At 36.8% G+C, this 22,123-nt stretch overlaps 1 protein-coding gene across 1 annotated transcript in view; it reads right to left on the bottom strand.

The window, feature by feature from the left end:
- Window positions 1-22,123, bottom strand: part of CD36 (CD36 molecule (CD36 blood group)) — a 263,195-nt gene that overhangs the window by 225,837 nt on the left and 15,235 nt on the right. Inside the window, exon 2 of the mRNA XM_070506177.1 lies at window positions 21,246-21,328. The gene's annotated coding sequence lies outside the window, so the exon portion shown is untranslated. The remainder of the gene's footprint in view (window positions 1-21,245; window positions 21,329-22,123) is intronic.

Genomic DNA, 22,123 nt, shown 5'->3' with positions numbered 1-22,123 from the left:
CACAGATCAGTGGAACAGAACTGAGAGCCCATAAATAAACTCACACATCTATGGAGAGCTAATTTTCAACAAAAGAGTGAAGAACATACAATGGAGAAAGGAAAATCTCAACAATAAATGGTGCTGGGAAAACTGGACAGCCAGAGGCAGAAAAAAAAAAAAAAAGAAAGATGACCATTATCTTACACCATACGCAAAAATTAACTCAAATGGATCAAAGACTTGAATGTAAGACATGAAACTATAAAACCCCTAGAAGAAAACACAGGCAGCACACTCTTTTGACATGGGTCGTAGCAATACCTTTGTGAATATCATGTCCCCCCAGGCAAGGGAAACAATAGAAAAAATAAACAAATGGGACTACATCAAACTAAAAAGCTTCCTCATGGCAAAAGAAACCATCACAAAATGGAAGGACAACTTACTGATTAGGAGATGATATTTGCAAATCATATGCCTGATAAGGGGTTAATATTCAAAATAAAGAACTCACACAACTTTACAACAAAAAAAATCAAACAACCTGATTGAAAAATAGGCAGAATATCTGAACAGACACATAGAAATCTAATGCACAATATAAAGAACATAGACAATAATACTGTACAACAATTATGTAACGTGATAAATATTACTACTTTGGCAATTATATTACAATATATAAATGTGTCAAAGTGACATGCTGTACACTTTAAACTTGCACAATGTTACATTTCAAATTTATTAAGTGAAAAGTGAAAAAAGCGTATGAAATATCATTAATAATTTTATGTTGATTATATGTTGAAATTATAATATTTGGGATTAAATAAAACACGACAAGATTCAAAAGAGAATTGGGACAGATTATAAAGTGATTATAGAATCCTCAAATTATTAAGAAAAATACGATTTTTTAAAAAAATCATAAATGCCTATTCTACATAATAGCTACCAATATATATTTTTTACTTTAATTTCCCATGAAACATATTTTCCATTCAACGTCTCTGGTTAATTATGTAAGTCAATACCTAAGGAATTATGAATATAGTTTTATGTATTCTATCATATAAGCATGTAAAATATCAAAGAGGAACTTTGTATGTTTGCTTGGCATAGCAGTAAACCAATAAAGACTGTCAAAACATTACAATCCATCAAAATGACTCAAAGCAGAACAGGTTTTATTAGGATTCCTTTGTAATTTAATGAATGCATTTGCCTTTAGATTTGTAATGCTTTCATTAGAAGACTGAAAAATAAGTTATAAAATATTGTCAAGCAAATATGAAAAATTCCATATTGATTGGAGGTAATGTTACAGAGAAGAAAGAATATTGACGTGGAAGTTGTTAAATATGAATGGAATCTAGTCTTAATTTTTCTTATTATCTGGAAAAGTTTCAAATACACCTCAGGGTTTTAATGTATTTATCTGTATAAAGGTCGTTTAGAAGTTAAATTCAATTATCTGTAAGGTGGAAGGACTTTTCATAATTTGGCCTACTTTTGTCGTTCTCAATCATCGTTTGGTGATAAACATATAATTAAGTTAACTTTACAGCCAAATATTCCAAATATAACTGCTTCATTGAGTAGTAAACCCAGGTTATTAGAAAATGATGCCACCCTTGAAGGACCCTATCAAGAACAACGGGCATGTCTTCTGTACAAAACTAACGTTGCAAGTAGAAACTGTATAATTTACTAGGCAACTAGAGGAAACGAAATGGTTACAATTTTGAGCCATCAGGATGATGAATGACTGAGTGAGATGTCTCTCGTCTGCCTTTGTCTGGTACTTGAATAGAAGTAATTAAAGCGCATGTTTATTCCAAGAGTAACTGGTGTGTGTAAGAAAGACAAAGAGAAGCTTTCAATTCTTACCATTGATAAAATCAGTACCGATTTATCATACTTTTCATCAAAAACAATTATGGTTTTATGATTATAATAGTTACTACATGTTAATCAATAAACTTTCAGCCAAGATATGAAGCAAGAAGAAAAAGTTAGAAGCAACCATCACTGCGTATGAAGAGATTACAGTCACTAATACTTTAGTGACTTGCAGGGGAGGCAGTGTTGGGTGGTGGCTAACAGCACCCCCCTGGAGCCAGGCTGTCTGAGTCCCAGCTCTATAAAACACTATTTCAGGCTCCTTCTTTCCTGACTTAGTGTCAGCAATATTATAGCCAGCCCTGGTGCTCTCACCACCACGGCCCACGTTCGTTTCCCAGTTAGGGAGCCACACCACCCATCTGCCGGTTGTCATACTGTGGAGGCTGCGTGTTGCTGTGATGCTGAAAGCTATGCCACCAGGATTTCAAATACCAGCAGGGTCACCACGGTGCGCAGGTTTCAGCAGAGCTTCCAGACTAGGCAGTCTGGGAAGAAGGACCTGGCCACCCACTCCTGAGAAAACTGGCCATGAAAACCCTACGAAGAGCGGTGGAGCATTGTCTGATAGAGGACCAGAAGGTGGGGATGGCGCCCAAAGACCAGAGAGGGTTCTGCTCTGCTGGACACAGAGTCACTAGGAGTTGGAATTGACTCGACCGCACTTACAACAACCAAAAAACATATATAAATATACATTTTTTTTTACAAATTTCAGAACTGCATCATTCAGTTATCACACTTCAAATTTTAATCCTGACCATTTTCTCAAAAAATATTATTAAAAATCAGCTATTTCATGTTTTTAAATTCTGACAGATTATAAAGTTATTACAGAATCTTCAAATTAAGAAGAAATGTATACATTTTTTTCAGAAACCATAATTGCCTACTCTATGTAACAGCCACAAGTTTGCATTTTTTATTTTGATATATTATAAAATATATTCGTCACTCAATATCTCCAGTTAATGGACTTACATAGACTACAGAGTATTTGCAACTTACAGGTATACCTTAATTGATTTAGTATATTCCACTATTAGTCAGTATTTAGGTTGGTTTTAGTATTTTACTGTTGTAAATAAGTCTTGCAAGTCTAAAATAGACTTGTTTTTAGTCCTATATGCAGTAAGATTTACAATTATGTGATAGTATGATCTGTAAAATTTTTGTCATATTCTCCATATTCATCTAAATAAAATTCTAAAAAATACACCTCAAAATTTTTGAAACACTAAAATATTCATCTGTTTCCATGTAAAAAATATCAATTTTATAGTGACAAAGCTTGAGGAGAGAATATAAGATTCATGAATTCTCATCTGCTTCCTTAGCTTCACACACATTCCTGCATATGTATATACCATTTATAATTGACTGTTGCTTTAAAATATTGGATCCAAAGTAGATAGGTAACATGTTTAAAGATTAAGTTTTAAAATAAATTCATGCTTATTGTAGCTATTACTCCAGTGAGGGGAGAAAGAAAGCTAAGTGGGTCATTGGACATGTTATGTCGTGTTAGTCAACTTCTATTCTTCTATATTCTATTATTTAAATATTAGATTGTCATGTAGAGTTCTTTGTTTTATTGAGGTAAAATTGGGATATAAGTTTAACCCACCACATCTATCTAATTAGTAAAATGTCTATTGTCTTCATTCAAGACTCAGCTCCTTTTTTTGGTCCTGTCAGTCTTTCTTCATTCTCATTCTCAAGAAAAAGGTCATCCTTTGTGATTGTACCAAACCTTTGAAATATCTGTCATATTGTTCTTATCGTGCTGAATAAACTCTCTCTCTTATATTTCTCTGAAATATATTTGCTCCTTAAAGGCGGAATCCGTGTTGAATGGTTACATGTATCATCCAAGGACTTAGCACCTTATTATCTTCGTATACTTAGCACCCAGCACATCTCCTGGCTTAGGGCTAACAATGAGTGAATGAATGAACAGATATTCTGGGGGAATTTAATTCAGGATCATATGTGAAATCTCTTGTGCCCTTTTAATTTCAAGTTCTAAGAAAATTTTGCTACACAGAGAATATCATTTAAGACGTAGTTGTTTCCTTATCTTTTCTATTTTATAGAACTAGTTCTCAAAAATATATTAAGGAACGAATATAAAATGATGATTGGTAATCTTGCAGAAATGGTATTTTTATAAATTCATCCTTGGCACAGAGAAAATTGTGATCACAACCTGTCACCATCTCAAACATCATTTTTACGGTTGTGAACAAAATATATTTGGTGGGGAATAATTTTAGAAAGAAAAAAAGAATCACCCTGATTTCTTAAACGGGAATGGAAAATTTCCTGTGCTATCACCAACACGTTAAGGTCACCCACAGACATGTTTTTAGACGTATTGTATGTGCTAGAGATGTTTTTATTTATAAGGTTACCACAGTGATAATTGCATATGTAAATTCACAAAATTCTTTTTAAAAACAAATTCAAACTTAGGGGAAGCCTAGAAAATACTGAAGGAAAACAAGCTTGAGTATTTATATCCCTGGTGAATATTTATTGCATTTTAGTGAAGCCATGTACTTCTTTAAAAAAAAAAAAAAGAAAGAATCATGCAAATAGAGTTTAGCCTAAGGAAAACCCACTGAGGAGGTGAAGGTGGATGCTTTGGTTTCCCTGCTCCTCTTGCCGTCCACAGACGTTGGCCCCTGACCAGAAGACCCTCCCCCATTTCTGGCAAGATGCTTTTGATAAAGAGCAGTGCTGGACCCCTGTAGAGTGTCTTCACTTTGATGGGACTTTTTGAAGAGGAGGAGTCATGAAGATCCCAGAGCAATGCGTCTTCCATTGAATTTGGCAGCAGTAGACCTTGGAAGCTGTTTGGAGAGGCCCCTTCTTATTCTCCTCCAATCTCACCCTGCAGCTGCCCGTCCACTTAGGATACGTCCTAAACTGACTCTCTGTGGAAAGGTGCTCTCTCTCAAACAATATTCTCTTTTCTCTATGAAACACTATTTTCTCCTCTTTTTTAAACTGGCTGGAACCAGGGATAGAAAGAAGTAAATAAATTGGAGAAATGTTAAGATCTAATTGTATTACAGATAATATTAAATTATATTACAGATATATTATGATATATTATAATATAATGTATATATATAAATTATACATTATATATAATGTATAATATAATATACAGATATATTATAATAAATTATATTACATATGCTAAAGATATTACATATCTTTAATAAACAATATAATTATTGATCATTGAAAAAACTTCTGCTGCAGGTGGGGGTATGTGTGGTCATCGTCCCCATTTTACAGATGGATCTATTGAGACCAGAATTATCCAGTCAGTCAGCAAAAAGAGCTAGGACTGGAATCCAGATAGTTTGCTTCAAAATCTCATGTCATTGTGGCAACAAAATAGAAAAAAACCTAGAGGCTTTAAAGGGAAGAGCAAATAAAACTCGAGTTAATGTTGAAAATGTGCTTATCTATGCTGAACCACCCTTCTTGCCCACGCAGCTGCCAAGGCTTAAACAAAGAAATGAGCCACATGGCACCAACCCATTCCAAGAGGAAGAACTCCCCACAGTGTTGAAAGTCCTCTCCGGCAGCCGCAGGACAGTAGGGGCTTCTGAGAAGAGTGAGATGTTCTAAGGGCAGTCGTGACCCCAGAGTCAAGGTCTTCAAGGAAGTAAACAATTAGGTTTGACCCTGAGCCTAGGGAGAAGGGACCCTTATTTGAGCCTATACCTTGGACGTCTTACATTTGGTTCCACTGTAAGGACGTAAATGTCTGTTCTCTCACATCCTCCGTTCTCCTGCTATACTCATTCAAGCCACATCACATACTTTGCATGATGGGCAAGATGTACGATAAACCGGACGTTGCAGAAGGGAGCAGAGGACCACAAGCTCACAAACCAATCGAATGATCATTTGACTTCGACTCCACTGACAACTGCACCTTGCTTTTGCATTTTGCATTTAGTTTTACTTGCCCATTCTTAAAAAGATAATAATCAAAATTAATCATTTATTTTAAAACTAAATTTTAAAATTCTTTGGCATTCTAAAAGTGCCCTGAGTTGAAGAAAGTGAAGAAAAATACGTCTAGAGCATGTTGAAATGAAAAGGAAAAAGCGTCATTCCAAAGCAACACCATTAATAGAACTTAACATATTAAAACACATATTTGTGTGCAAATAATTTAATAAATATGTCATCATACATTTTGACTGAAGAATTCAGAAAAGGAAAACATGTTCAGTTTTTTTCCATGTGAAATACACGGAAATGCATGCCAGTCTCAGTTATGGTAAATTATTCTGTGGGAGGCAATGTATATTGATATGTGTGTAACCAGAATTAATATAGCTTCACAGACGGCGAGAACATGAATGTTTTCCACCAGCAGATGGCAGAAATAAAGCTACAGGACTTTAGAATCTGAAGGTTCAGACTATACCCAGAAACTGTAATGCAGTGCCTGTCTTGATTCTATTTTTATTTGAATAAACACAATACATTGGTGCAAAATTCTGCAGTGTGTTAAGTAGAAAAAAATTATTTTGATTAACAGCAGCTTTCCATTTGAATGGGCTGCGAACTCATTATTTTTCCATCAGTTAGATTACGGAGCCTTTTAGAAGAATCATTGTTAAAGAGAAGCTACAACCAGATCTGGACTATAAAAGAATTACCCATTCAATTAGCATCTCTAAGGCATTCTAAATCAATTCCACCTGTTTCCAGCCATGCACACTCTCCTCATTTTACTTCTCAACCTTTTATCCTTCTCATTTTTCAAAAGCGATCAGGTGTCCACACCTCTGAACTGCTCTGGATGGTTGGGTTTGCTTACATCACTCTATCATAGGCACTTGTGTGTTTTCTTGTGATCTCCAGTACTGACAATATGGGTTTAAATTTGGTTTGTTACACTAATATTTCACAGCCACGTAATACATAAAGTTAACCATGAAAATAACAACAATGAAGAGGAAATGTCCCTTTAACACACATATAAACAAACTTTCATTCTAGGAATCTGGAATTTCCTCATTCCATGGTGTAAACAATGATATTTCAATATTTCTCTTACCTTCTATAAGAGATACTAGGAAAGAGTTACCTAGTTGATCAAATTAAATGGCTTCTATGAGATGTAATATTTGGTCTTCCTTAAATTAGCTAGAATTTTAAATATCTTAACGTAACTTATTAATGTAAATTAACAACAGTAGCAACAATATTAAGTGTTTACTGAGTGCTAGAAAGTGCTTTCAGCATTATAAAGGGATTCAACATTTAAACTTTATAACCACACATGAGGTAAGTACAGCGAATGTCCCCATCTTACACATTGGGATGCTGAGCATTTAGGGTACACCACTTCCCCAAATCCCACAGATAATATGTAGCTGAGCCCTGATTTACATCCCAATAGTTGGATTCTTCAGTTTCTGCCCTTAACCATCTCTCCATTCTACCTGAACTGCACTATAAAAAAAAAATGTATTCAGTGTTTGTCTTGCACCTTTATTCAACAAGTATTTATTGAGGGCTTGCTCTGTACCAAGGATTAAATAGTCAGAGGAAAATTTAAAACTGGTTACCCGCCTGGAAGGTGTACAGTCTGGTGGAGAATGGAGACATGATTAATGAGCACCCTAAGGTTTCATGGGTGCCATGACAGTTACGTATAAGGTGTAAGAATAAAAAAAGAGCGGACACATTTCCCAGAAGGTACTTTGGGCCAAGTATCTTCTGACAGGTGACAGGAGAAGGACGTGCTGTAGGTCAAGGGGGAAAAGGCAGACGCATGGCAGAAATACCAAAGAGTCATGCATATCTGAAGAAAGGCAAGTAGCTCATCATTCTAGGACCTGAAGTTCAAAAACAGAGACCCACGGGTGTACGTATATGTTTATCAAAACACGTTGAATGGTAATTAACAACTGTGCATTTCACTGCGTGTAAATATCTCAAAAAGAACCAGTTGTCAATTTTAAAAAGACAAGTTTGGAGAGTCAGGAAGAGGCCATAGCATAATTGGCTTTGTACAGTCTGCTAAGGAGGGTGCATTTTTATCTTATATACATTCAGGGGCTTCCAAAAGGATTTTAAGCAAAGGAGCCACACGACCCAAAATGTGTTCTAGGAAATCATTCTGGTGGCAGTGTGAGGGTATACTGGAGTGACATAACGCAAGACAAACAGACCACATAGGAGACTGTCACTGTAGTGAAACACCGGATGATGAGGACCAGACTAAGGCAGCTGCAAATGAATTAAAGAGTAAGCAATGAGCTCGAAGCTCTTTGGATATGCAATTTACTGACCTGCTGAGGCTATGTGCTAGAGCCAAGGGGGTAGCATCATGTTATACCAGATGAGCATGCTTGTCTGTGGGACTAGAGGGAAGGTGGGGAGTTGGTTACCACACACCCTGATCGCCTTGACTTTCTGCATGTGGTAATGTTTAAGTCCCAAGCTATCTCTAGAGAGAGGAGGCTGTGACCAGGAAGCTGCAGACAATAAAACAGTGAACCTACCAGAGACCTGTGAATTGATGTCCTCTTCTGATGGGGAGCTTAGGGATGAAGTAGTGACAGGGACAGAGAAAACTAGACGGAGAGAGAAGGGATGAATCCTTAACTCCTAGGGGGACAAAATATCATAGGAAAAAAAGCGATGTAAGCATAGTATATCACATGAGTCAGCTGTGAATAATCATCCGTAATCACAGTCATAAATACTTAATCTTGATTTAAAGATTAAGTACTGCATAACTATACCTATATTTGGAGCTGAAGGAGAGGGGAGGTGCAGGGGGAGAGGGGAGGTGGAGGAAGTTAGGGAGGAGGACAGAGAGGAGGAGGAAAGGGAGGTGGGGATAAGTGAGCAATAAGAGAAGTCCTCCTCTCCCTCTACGGGAAGTCAGTAGCTAACATCCAAAACTAAAAAAATCTCTGTATACAACTTATTTCTAAACCTGAGAGCAAATTCCCAAAGAAATAGCTAAGAATTGAAAGTGTTGCCTCTAGGACGGGTCTTGGTGTTTTGGACACGGCTGAATTTTTGTGATGAGCTTTGTAGAACTATTTAAATTTTTAAGTATATCCATGTGTCACTTTGATAAAAATATTAAATGAAAAATATACTTTTAAAAGAAATCATGAAAAGTAGTGTTTCGGAAGCCATCTCCGGGAATTAGGAGATGCCACCTTTGTTTCGAGATCCTGGGGCCCACGGAACGTGGGAGAAGCGTTCTCTACAAGCTGAGCATCTGAGGAGCTGGTGTGATCAAGCGGAAGATGAGTTTTGGCTAATGTGAGGTGTAAGGTGCTCCAAGACATAGGGAAATGTGTTCAAAGGCATTTTACGATTCCAGAGTGTGAAATGAAAGATGCGTCTGGAAGGAAGTCTCACACAATAGTATGGGGATTGAAAACAGTTACAAAAAATAGCAGATTAATAAAAATTCACAGACAATTGGGACTTTCAGGTAGATGAATGATCAATGGGAAAAAATACAACGTCTTGGTACAGTTCAGGGACCATATCTGATGTGGACCTCAGAGACATTTTTAAGTCCAAATTCTTAACAAGAAAATCTTGAGGGTCTTATGGCCCTGGTGACCATCCTACCCCTGTTTAGAAAGATGGATACTTACTAAAGACAAAGGAAGACGAGAGAAGTTTGTCAAAAAAACAGCTGGATTCGCTTTCTCTTTAGAAGGTGATGGTGTTCACAGAAGAGGCCAGAGGCTGAGAAGGACGCAGAATAGTTCCTGAACCTTCCATCCTAACACACACACACACACACACAAGCTGACAATTGAAGTAGCACAATTCATGCCTTGAAGCCAGAATAATATTACAATCAAACATTTCTAGGATTACATTTTCCTAACTCAGAAAACCTCCGGCAAGCCAGGCAGAGCCTGCAGCGAGGGTCAGGAAGGAAAGGGAATTGCTTGCCTCGGGCAAAACGCGTTTGCCCCACAGAGCCCAGCCAGCACTCTGGCTGAAACACACTGGTCTGTGGGTGGTGGTCTTGTTTTTTCTTCTTCTTCTGACCTTCACATAATTCAAGACAGGAATACCTCCAAAGCAGGTCAGCTGCACTCCACACTTTGGAACGCAGGCGTCAAGCCTCGCTTTACTGCGCAGATATCGCATTTTTCACAGAACCCTCAACGAGCAGAAAGGGTACGACTCGCTGAAGGCTCAGAGGACGGTTAGCATTTTTTAGCAATGTTGTATTTTTTAATTAGGGTATGCACCTGTTTTTAGACATAATGCTACTGCGCGCTTCATAGACTATAGAGTAAACAACTTTTATAAGGGCTGGGAAACCGAAAAATTCCCGTGACTCGCTTTATGGCGACATTCGCTTCGGGAACTGAACCCGCGCTATCTCCAACGTCTGTCTCTCCACATCTAAAGGTTTCTTACTGACCAGGAGGCAGAAATAGCAGTTTCACAAATTTACACGGGCCCTAATTGTTGCACTGCAGGCATTACCTTCTGCCTGATCCCACTTTGTTTAGGGATTTAAGAATCCTAAGACCTTGAGAAGAGACACTCCCACCCGAGATTTCTCCTCTATTTCTGTTCTCTTTTGGTGATGAGGTTCCATTGCTGAACTATTAGCTGCAGGAAACTTTACTATATATATGGTTTAAAAAAAATCTGACTTCTTGGTTTTTTTTTTATCTGATTCTGCAGTGTGGAAACATACAGAAGTATTTTCAACTGAATAAATTCTCTCTCTAGCCTGTCCTGTGTTCTGTGCCTTCTAAAGAACTTCCAGTTCCCTAAATGTGACATCGTGATGTAAGTCCCATCCTCGCCTTGTTCTTCTGGGCAAAACCTCATTTTTTTCAAACTAAGTTGATCTATTTTGTATTGCTTCTCGGATTAATGACAAATCACCAGCTCAAAAGTCGTGGCTATCTCAAAATTCCCTCCACCACGGGAGATAGGACTCTTCCCTGCTTCCTCCCATCATTGCAACCGCATTTTGTTTTTCTTTATTCTTACTCTTCCTGCCTTGGTTCTGCCAGTGCAGCAGCTCTAAGAATCACCCAGAGGACTGGTCCACACACACATCGCTGAGCCTCGTCCACAGGGCTCCTGATTCAGTAGGTCTGGGGTGGGGCCCAAGATTTGGCACTTCTAACAAGTTTCCAGGTGACGAGGATGCTGCAGTTAGGGACCACACTTTGAGAACCCGTGGTCTAATGTTCTCCATCTGTTTCTTACAAATGTTAGTCTACATGTCTGACGCCCCTTCTGAGATCAATCATATTTAATGCCCGTTTTGCACACGACAACACAGACGCTATGAGATTAAGTGATATACCCAAGGTCACTGAAACAGGAGAGGCATAACCTAGATTCAAACTAAATTCTGAAATTATCCTCGGTAAATATCTGGTGTTTGGCACATCATTAAATATCACGACATTTTTGTTTGGAAAAAAACCTGATGTAGGAGATGAGAAAACATTAAGTTTTCTTCTTGACCCCTCTCATCCTTGCTCCTCCCCTGGAGTTAGAGATAACTAGCTTCACCTCCTCAGATTAACGAGAATTTATCAGATCAAAAGTAGAGGCTGAGAAATAATTGTTCAGAAATTTCCAGAAATCAGAAACACTAATTTATTAGGTTTTTTGATCTAAAAGTTCTCTTGCAGGTCAGCAAACTGCTTGGAAAAAGAGTGAAAGCAGATAAGAGTTAGTATATAATTCCAGCTAAAGATAGTTTGCACTACTCTGTAATAAAGCCAACAAGGACCTCAAGTCAAGCTTACCTACAATGAATATAATTCAACTGTTGATGGCCAGGAATTAAACATTTTATGATTACTGTTTTGTAGGCAAGCAGCAAAAAAGCAGACTTCCCCCTGAGGGTACAATAGGTCAGGAACAGGTTAAAAAAACAGTTCTCTGACTTCCCTCGCTCAGATTAGAGAGTTAAACATTGTGTGCAGACCGGAGCACTCGCGAAGAAAATCTAAAAGGCCGATATTCTACTCTGCCTGTTTTCTGGGGGAAAAAAATCATAAAATTATTGTATCAGGTTAAAATTCATTTTAAATTCCCTTTTACTGTCAATTCATGATGACGGTGAATTTAATGAAGTTGTTTCTTGGAGGGTTAATAGGACAATGATGATAAACACAGAAAAAATAAACATCATTTTGAAGAGAGCTATAAACGTCAGGTTCAGAACTTGAAGATGTTTTAGTAAGAGTGAAATATTGCCAGAGCTCTGTTGGAGAAAGGCTGATTTTCCAGTGTGTAGATTACATTTGGGCTGTCTATGTGAAGAGCAGAAATAGAATGAAAGGCAGGTTTGAATCTTAATATTCAATTAAGGGATTAGGGATTGAAAACAAGAAATAAAATAGACAAGAAGGTATTGTGGGTCTTTGGACTTCTTATCTGAAGGGGATGAAAGAAGGCCACTTGTCTGTGAGCTGTCTCCAAGGCAGTCATGTGTCTTATTCACCGTTTTATCTTCAGTGTCTAGCCTGGTATCGTAGCCTACATACTGAATTTTTTTTTCCATGAGGTCAAAAGTGACCTCAAGGTTTTGAGCCTGGTAACTGGGGGAAGTACTTTGGGATTCCTGCACATATGTGAACATCAGAAAGGACGACTGATTTGGAGGGGGGAAAAAAAGTAGGTTGGCTCTTGGACAAGTCTACTTGAAGATGCTGCATGTACCCTATGGGGAGCAGAGTGTGGGGAAAGAGTTTACAGATAAAAGAGATACAGTGGCAAAAGTTGAAATAAGAGGGTAGTGGAAATACGGAGAGAGAAAGTATAAAGAAAGACGAGGGCCTCTAAGAGAGTCTACATTTAAGAGGCGGAAAAATGAGGACTTGGGAAGAAGGCAGAGAAAGAACCGCCAGGGACAAAAAGGGAGAGGACCAGAAACACACAGGTGGCAGAAGAGGAGAGATTGTCACGAATACGGAGATGTACACTTCCAGCGGTCATAAAATTGATCTATGCTTATGTTTTAGGTCACTTGGCAAGAACTTGATGCTAATAAAGCTGAATTTGGGGGAAAGAAAGAATTTCTAATTGCTGCCACAGAATACAATCTATCATATTTGGCTTCAAAGTCTGTCTTTCCATATTTATTTCTGCAAGATTTTTGGGCACAGCTAACCAGGGTTCAATATAAACTAAACTCAGATAGATCAGGAAAAAGTAAGGACATTCCATCTCAAAAATTCTGGTAAGCATTTTCCTCAGGCATCTTGCCAACACAGTAAGGCAATAAAAAGAAATAAGTATCAGAATGCAAAAACCAAAATTGATATTATTTGCAGATGATGTTATTGTCTATATTTTAAAAAGAGCAACAAATAGACAAATATTAATAATGAGGCAGGTACTAATTTCTACTTGCCAGCAAAAATAAAGTTAGAAATTGTAATTTTGGAGGGAGCATAACTCCCCATGCCTGAAGGATGGGTTGTGCGTAGTGACTCACCTCCAGAAGCACAGAATGGAAAGGGAGGGAAATAAAATAGAACCACTTCAGAGTGGTGGAGAATCTGGATAAACATGACTCCCTCTGCCAGGTGATCAAGGTCAGCATCCACAGTCATAAATCATGCAGGGACTAAGTACCCTGGATAGGATGCGATGAAAAAGCTACTTTACCTCTGTGGCTCTCCTTCCCCAAATCTATAACCCCCGTCTAATCATGAGAAAAACATCAGATAAATCCCACCTGACAGATGTTCTACAAAATACCTGAGGAGTAAGCAATCCTCAGAACAGGGCAGATTATCAAAAACAAAGGAAGTCTGAGAAACCGTCACAGCAAAAAGAAACCTAAAGAGGTAGATGACTAAATGTAATGTGGGATCCTGGGAGGGATCCTGGAACAGAAAAGGACATCACATAAAAATTAAGGAAATCTGAATAGATTATGGACTTTAGTCAATATTACTCTATCAATATCAGCTCATTAATTGTAAGAAATGTACCATACTACTACGTTCATAAGGGAAACTGTAGAGTGGGGTGGGGTATATGAAACCCTCCACTCAGTTGTGCTGTATGTCTAGAACTATTTTTAAAATAAAGTCTATTAATTTAAATGTGCAATTTTTCAAAGATATCACTTATAATATTATTGAAAATGTAGAGTACATAGTAAAAATTTAACAAAGATTACAAGATCTTTATAGATATACAATCCACTGGAAGACATTTTTAAAAAACAAAATAAATGTAGACAATATGCCATGAACAATGAATCCAGAGTCTCAATATTGTAGGAATATTACTTATTCCAAAATTGATCAATAATTTGACAATATCAGTTAATATTCTAAACTATTATTTTTGTGGAATTTGAAAAGCTACATCAAAAATGTGCATGGAAGTACAAAGACCTAAGAATAGGTAAGATACTCTTGGTGAAGGTAAAAATGTGGGAAGAATCACCTTACCAAATTCAAGAACTATTAGAAAGTTACAATACTTGAGATAATCTGGCATTGGTTGAGGGATAAACCACCCTAACAGTCCTCTCCTCCTCCCACCTCAACAAAAAGCCAACAGCATATTTGGAAATTTGATTTATGATAGAATTGGCTTTACAGGTCAGTGAAGAAAGCATAGAGTTTTCAATAAATGGTACTGAGACTACTGTTTAACATTGCAAAATCATGAAATTGAACTCTTCCCTCATATCATATACAAAAAGTTAGTTGAATAAAATTTAAAGTGAAATGTAATCAATAAAACTTTTAACAGACAATCTAGAAGGTTATCTTTATGTTGTCAGTTAGAGAAGGATAGCTTAAATAAGACATAAAGTTAAACATACAAAGAAAATGATTAATAAAGTTTTATAGTATTAAAGGATATCGTAAGGAAAGTAAAACACAAGGCAAAAACTTGGAGAAGATAGGGTAGTCTCCAAAACATATAAAGAAGTCCTGAAAGTCTATGAAAACACACTGAGTCCCATGGCAAAAGCCATATATATAAATCACAGAAGAGGAGTCATAAAAAACAAACACACACATGAAATTAAGCTCAACCTCAAAATTAGTCATAGGAATGAAAATTAAAATCACCATGAAATACATTTTCTTACCCACAGAAACAGCAACTATAAGTCTGATAATTTCAAGTACTTGTAAAACTTGAAGCAAATGGAACTTTTATAAAATGACATGAGTGCCGATTGCTTCAAGCATTTGGGAAAACAAATTGATGTTCTCTGACAAAGCTGAACCTGGACCCCAGTAATTCAACGCGTGAGCTTTTAGCAATAAGCATGAATGTATTCCATCCTTAACAATAAAAATAATTTTCTGGAACATAATGTTTAATAAAATTAAAAGGAAAATCATAGGTGGTTTCATGCAATTTGATTGCTATTTAGAACCACATAAACATTAAACATTATGTTGTTTTGACATTCAAAGCTATATGCAAGAGTCAAAAACCAAGGCACAGGAACCTTAAGCACAAAATATATTTAATTTTCTCTGAGCAGAAGGAGAATGGAATTCAGAAGGATTACAAAAGAGCTTTCAAAGGGAATGATAACCATTTTCTTAAACCAAGAGTTGGATGGGATATGCATTTGAATCTTCATTCCTTACACCTCACACATTTTTTGTGTGTATTTTAGTTTACTCCGTATTTTAAAACATTATTTTAAAGCATAGCCAATAACAGCATGTCACCCACCCCAGACGGTTACAACAAAGTCATTTCAACATAACTATAAAACATCTCAGAGTAAACTTAAGTAGATTGGATTATTTCTCTAATGATTTTTACCCATTTTTCTGACACCATGGTAAGAACGTAAGAAGAACAAAAACTAAAGCCCCAACTGTTGAAGATCTGAATCGTTTCTGCTTGATTTCTGAACCCTAAGAATGGTAGGCAAAACCAGAGAACTTGAGGGTATGAGAGCTGTGTAGGACAAGCATGAGTTTTAGCAGGCATTTATGGTAAGGTCTGTTTTTACACAGACTGTATTCGTTCACATCACATGACCTACTGCAATACTCGGCAAATCAGTGTTCTGATTATTTTTTCTACTAATGAAGATTAAACCTCTGTTAATTAGGAAATCCTCTTTGCTTTGAAAAGAAAGCTAAAGATAACAGAAGTGGTTGACACTGGAAATTTAAGGTCATCAACCTGGGCCAGTACAGATGTGGCCCAACCTCTCATTTATGAACTAATCCAGACCTTTGGAGCTAAAAGCTCCTTAGAGATGTCTTATTTCTACCCCTCGTTTTGCAGTGTTCACACTGAATCTGAATCTGCTCCTTAGGAACAGAGCTGGTACCATGAAACACTTCTACTTCTCTGACCTGTAGCATGATGATTGAGCCTTATAGCAAAGCTTCGAAGCACACTGTGATGTCTGGCCGAAGACAGGTCCCCCCACCTTTCATTAGGAGCAGGAATGAGCACTGACTGGTGTGTTTTAGAAGATATTTTCACAACGGCAAAAATAAAAGGATTGTCTGCTTTACGAAAGTTTAATGGTGTTTGCTAGAACAGGTAAATAATGGAATAGCAATGGTTTGCCATAGAAAGAGCTGCAATTTCAATTCAGCATGAGAATAAATAATTACTATTATAAACACATCATTCTTTAAGGACTTATAATGCTGTTCTACTAAAAGCACTTAGAGCTGAATTGGGAACCATATAAGGTTTCAGAGTGCTTATTATGATCATTGAGGTATAGGGTAAAAACGGAGGGATATCAACAGGCAGAAATTAAGATCATTATAGATTTTAGCTTTTATTTTAATGCATGGTTCTTCGGAGACCAAAAAAAATATAAGGTATGATAGGGGCCTTTGTCATGATTTATGATTCATGTAATGGCTCCTCTAGTCGAACCTATTGACTTGGCAAGAGTTTAGCATCATTGTAGCTTTACAGCAGCATAAAAAGTGATTGCTTATGTCTTAGGAGTGTTGTATTAGGGAACAAGTGAATATATTTTTAGAACATAGTGCTGCATTTCAATGTCATTTGAAAATCCAGCTTATAAAACCACAAAGCTGAAAGTTGAAGGAAAATATCATGTTGAGTTTCTTAGAGGCATATGGAAAAGCAAACTGTTATTATAAAATGCATGTTATTGACAGAAATATGGCTTGTTCTTGTCACAAGTATTACATGTATTAGCATGGCCTCAAATTATGACAGCAAATCTCAAGCAAAGATATAATTTACTCAGAATCTGGTCCAACAGCATCTAAGATAGAAGCAGAAAAGTTCATTCCTAGTAGAGACTTATCACATGAATTCACAGAAACCCATACACTTTCCACTCTTTTAAATAATTCCTGGAGTTATTTATATAGGAAATTCTCTATTTTGTTCATGGAAGTTCTCTGAGTTGGGAGTTAAGAGTCTTAAAATCATTTCAGATCCTCTATGTTATTTCGGGAAGCCACTTTCCTCTTGTGACCCGCTGCAGTCTATGGGTCTGTAAACTGGAAAGAATGGATTTATTCTTTCAAAACTGGCTTCCATCAGCATTTCTAATGAATTTCTTAAAAGTCTTGATCCTCAGGTTTTAACTGAACCGAGGTAAGTCCTAGAGATCTGCATTCTTTATATAAACTTCCCCAGATGAAGCTGATGCCTAAATAGGTTTGTAAATTAGTAAGTGACATGATTTCAAAGGTCTTTTTTGGCTCTGTGATTAATGAAATATACTTGGTGAAGGTTGTAATTCAGAGGACACTCATTTTAGAATTATAAGAGACATTGATTACAATCAAATCAACCTTAACATTGAAAGTATCCTGAAGAAAATGCTTTGAAAATCTAGGGATGTTCGGTTTTATGATATGGCTCAAGGTCTTTTTTAGTATTATGTACTAGAAGTATACACATAGGACCCATTAGTAGACATATTTATGATATGAAGGATTGAATCCACACGTGAACTAAAGAAATAAAACCATGTTTTTTTATATGCTACTTATAGGATCAGTCTCAGTTTATAAAGACATTTTATTTTATTGAGACAATATATTTTTGTGACCATTTTCTAAAACGTAAGATTCTCAATGACCACCTAGTTTGTATCAAAGTGGCTTTCCCATAGTCCCCCACAAATCGATACGAATTAGCTACAAATTTTTAAACTGACCAACTTTCTGTATGCAATTGTTTGGCATAAATAAATGGATAGAATATTGGAAATTGTCTAAGAGAATAATTTAAGAATAACTAATATTAAGCCCTTCTCATTGATGCTTTGATGATAATTAGGCCACGCAGCCAACTGTCAGTTGAGACTCTCCAAGTTAAATTATTAACAGCAACTTTCCTATTCACAGTAGCCAGGGAATATTTGCCGAATTATTCTAAAAGTAGAGTCATATCACTCACATCCTTTTTACAGGAAAATTAAAACAATTTTCACATTGTCCAGGACCATCCCTGCCAACCCTGGTTCTTACTGGATTTTTAGAAGTGGATCGCACATCCCTAGTAACTGGGAGATGCTGGCATGAGCATCTGCACAGACACAGGCCAATGGAAAATCCGAGCTGCCTTATCCTTGACTCACAGGGCAGCAGAGCAGTGGAACGGCTGTGTCAGAAGCCTACTTTTTCTTCATGTGAAACGTTGGCGGAAGAGATTCCGATTTAAGGCTTGTTAAAAACAAAGAAGGCAACAAGATTTGAAAGAATAAAACCACTAAGTCTTTGCTTTTGTAGTTTTCCTTGCCCATTTTCTTGTTGTTCTCCCTAAAATTCTAATGACATGTTTTATAACATTTAGTTATAATTTAATTTATGCTTATTTAATTACTCTCTAAATATCGTGTAGAAGAGAATGGGTATTGTCCAGGACTACGATTTAGCCGAGAAGTGGCACCTCCAGGACTTGGCGTGTGGTGGCAGCAGCAGTGACCGTGAGAGACGTTGAAGGGACGGTGACACTGAACGAAGATGTCAGACCAGGTCACTTTTCTGGAGATTCTCAGTGTTGCGCTAAAACCTGGGAAATTCTGTGTTTTGCTTTGTTTCAACAAAAAACCGAGTCATTCTTTAGGCAATAGTTCTTCTAAGAAGGGAGAAAAACTACCAGAAAGCTTCAGCAGAGAAGTTAAAAATAAAGGCAATAGGGAAGGAAACAGAATGCTCTGGCTGGCTTGAGTTTTCGAAAGGTCACCCTGGAGGCAGTGTGAAGAATTGGAGAAGAGTGAGAATTGAAGGGCGGAGACTATGTGACTAAGTTGACTCTTGCACTAAATCAGTGATGGTGGGAGTGGAAAGGACAGGCTGGAGGGGTGTGAAGGAGGTTTCAGCCATTGCTAAACCAAATATATTTGGGGTAGAAAAGAGTTTCCTAAGCTTCTAGCTTGGGAAAACGAATAGATGGTGGTGCGATTGACCAAGAGAAAAATACTGGAGAAGCAGGAGAAGGGGATTTTGGTGAGGTGATCAATTTGTATTAAAGCCAAGTTTGAACTGCGTGTAGCACATCCTGGTGGCAATATTCAACGGTCAGTTTCATAGGTGGTCAATTAGTAGATAGACAGAGAGAAATAGAGCTATTTAGATCCAGATATTTATATAGCTATAGATCTCTCTGTGTGTGTGTATGTGTGTATCTGTGAGGGAGATCTGGGTTGGAAACAGGTTTGAGGAGGAAAAGAATGAAATATGAGGCAGTATCCAAGAAAAGATAGGAAGGGAGGGCATTCGAACTCTGAAGAATACAGGAGGAAAGAGCTCTTTCAGTGAGTTAGAGCTAAAAAAAGACAAGGGTAGAAAACCAAGGATGTCAGGAAATTTATTTGGAGATGCAGAGAGAGAGAGAAAGTTTCAAGTATTACAAAGGTCATCATTCTTTTTAAATAAAATTCTAATTTGAATTATTAAAATAATACACATTCATAGTAAGAATTTTGTAAAATATTAAGCATTTTTAAATATTAATATGGCATTCTTATGAACATAGGTAAAACTGTCTTTTCTCTTTCTCTCCTACTGCAAGTAGGCCCATGCTAGTCCATTCCATCATCCTTCCTGCAGAGATGTTCACAAATATTAACTATGCCTTAGGTTTCACCTCAGTCATTTCTTCATTCTTTTCATCCTGAGCTGTTTCTTCTAACTCTCCAACGTTTTTCAAATAGTCATCATCTGCATCACTGATTTTTTACATTTTCCAAACACCTCCCCAAAATATTTTATTTCTTTCATTAGACTTAAGTTCCTTAAAGGCAAGAGCCCCATTCCTGTCATCTTTAGAATTCCACAGCAAAATTCAGAGCTTTAAACAATGTAGATCAGCAGAGTCTGACAGAACCTTCTGTGACGGTGGAAATACTCCTCTGTGCTAATTCAGTAGCTACTTGCTAATGTGGCTATCAAGCAACTGAAAGGTGAAACTAAAGACCTGGACTCTTAATTTTAACTAAAATTAACACGTGGGTAGTGGCTACTGTGTGGAACAGCGCAGCTATAGACCATTAGCATAGCGGTTAAATGAATTATCTTTTAGTTAGCTTTTGTTTCGTTGATTATTTTTTATTCTTTTCTTTTTAAATTTGTTTTCCAAGGCTCAGAGTAGATTAGAGGCAGCAAATTGAAGAAGGAGAGATGACAGAGGAATGAGAAAAAGTTAAATCAGACAAAGGAACTCAAAAATGTCCTAGTCTTAATTAGTATATGGTCAAGTAGTCCTAACCTCGCAACTGATGTCCACAGTAATGATGCTGAATCATCTAACGAGTGGATGGGTGCCAGGAACCTTGTATAAACTCAAACAATTTTGAGAACAACTCCAGGAGATATAACATTATTCCTATATCTCAATTAAAAAATTCGTAAATTTAAGCAACTTTCTAACAAAAGCTGCTAAATGGTAAAAGTAGAACTCTAACACCAGTCAGCACCAAAGCCCATCATCTTTGCTCTCAATATGATGCCTAATACATGAATTATATTCATCTGTACTCTAAGAAAACATACACACAATAATTTCAAACAATTTCTCCATAAAATGGTTAAAACTTGAAGCAAGTCATTGTGGTATGTAAAGGGATAAATCTTCAGCTAATTAAAAAATATTCATTCTCCAAATGACTCATGCTAGACAAGATAATACCATATTCATTTTAGTAAGTAAGTACAGATGTAGTAAAACATTCAAACCCTAAAAATTCTTTCTGGCATACATTAAATTCCTCTAGAATATATCATTTTCTCAAATTTTCTACATTTTGGGAGAAAATAATCTCAGTAGATTGCAGAGATAATAAATTATTTTCCATTACTTCTAAGGAATAAAATTATAAAACTCACTCTTACCTTTTTGTTTGTTGTAAATGTGTGGTATATTCCTGTTGTCCTGCACGACAGACTTCTCCACAATTTCTCCAGTTGTTTAGGTCCTAAATGATATATTAAAAAATATATGCTTCATATTTTCAAAGCTTTGTAAGCATTTAAGAGATACATTAAACCTCTATTTTCAACAGCTTCTAAGACTCACAGAAATGTGATGCTTCTAAGACGTGGTGCCCATGGCCAAAAGGGCACGCTTACTGCCCCAACATCTATAAATAAGCTATGGTTTCTTAAAAGGCCATGAAATAAAACCTCATTTGTTGTTATTAGTTATCTAATTTCTTAATTAAAGGTTATCTGTGTTAGGAATGGATTCTATTTAATGATTTGTTTTTTTCAAATATTATCTTATGATAATGTATTTTTATACTAGAATTCTTATTTGCCTTCAATAGCCTCTGTCATTCTTTTTACTTTCATTCCATATTTTCCTTCTGGATTATAATCATGTATTCTATTCTGGATGAAATACCCATTTTCCTCTGAAATGCGGCTGGTAAACAAAAGCCTGTAAGACTGTACACGAGGAGGAAGCTGGATTCCTTTCATCTGTGACTTTTCTTCTAAAGTTATCCTTGGCTTTGTGAAGCTGTGGGTTGTTGGGTCTGTTATTGTCTCAGCTAAACATAGACCCGAATTTAGATAATCATAGGATAAAACCCAAAGTGACGTGCTGTTTCAAATAAAACACTGATACCCCCTCATATAGACAAGGGCGGCAGAGACACGTGCATTTAAGCTTCAACCAGGCGTAACACTGTCGGACTCTGTTATTTCAGTTGTCAGTGTAAACCTAACCAGAGAGAGCAAATCAGGAGGAAAACAGTAAAAACTTCTGC

This window comes from Equus asinus, chromosome 1 (assembly GCF_041296235.1).
Source record: "Equus asinus isolate D_3611 breed Donkey chromosome 1, EquAss-T2T_v2, whole genome shotgun sequence".
Taxonomy (NCBI): domain Eukaryota; kingdom Metazoa; phylum Chordata; class Mammalia; order Perissodactyla; family Equidae; genus Equus; species Equus asinus.
The sequence above is the reverse complement of the archived record's forward strand: the minus strand, read 5'-3'. Positions and strand labels throughout refer to the sequence as shown.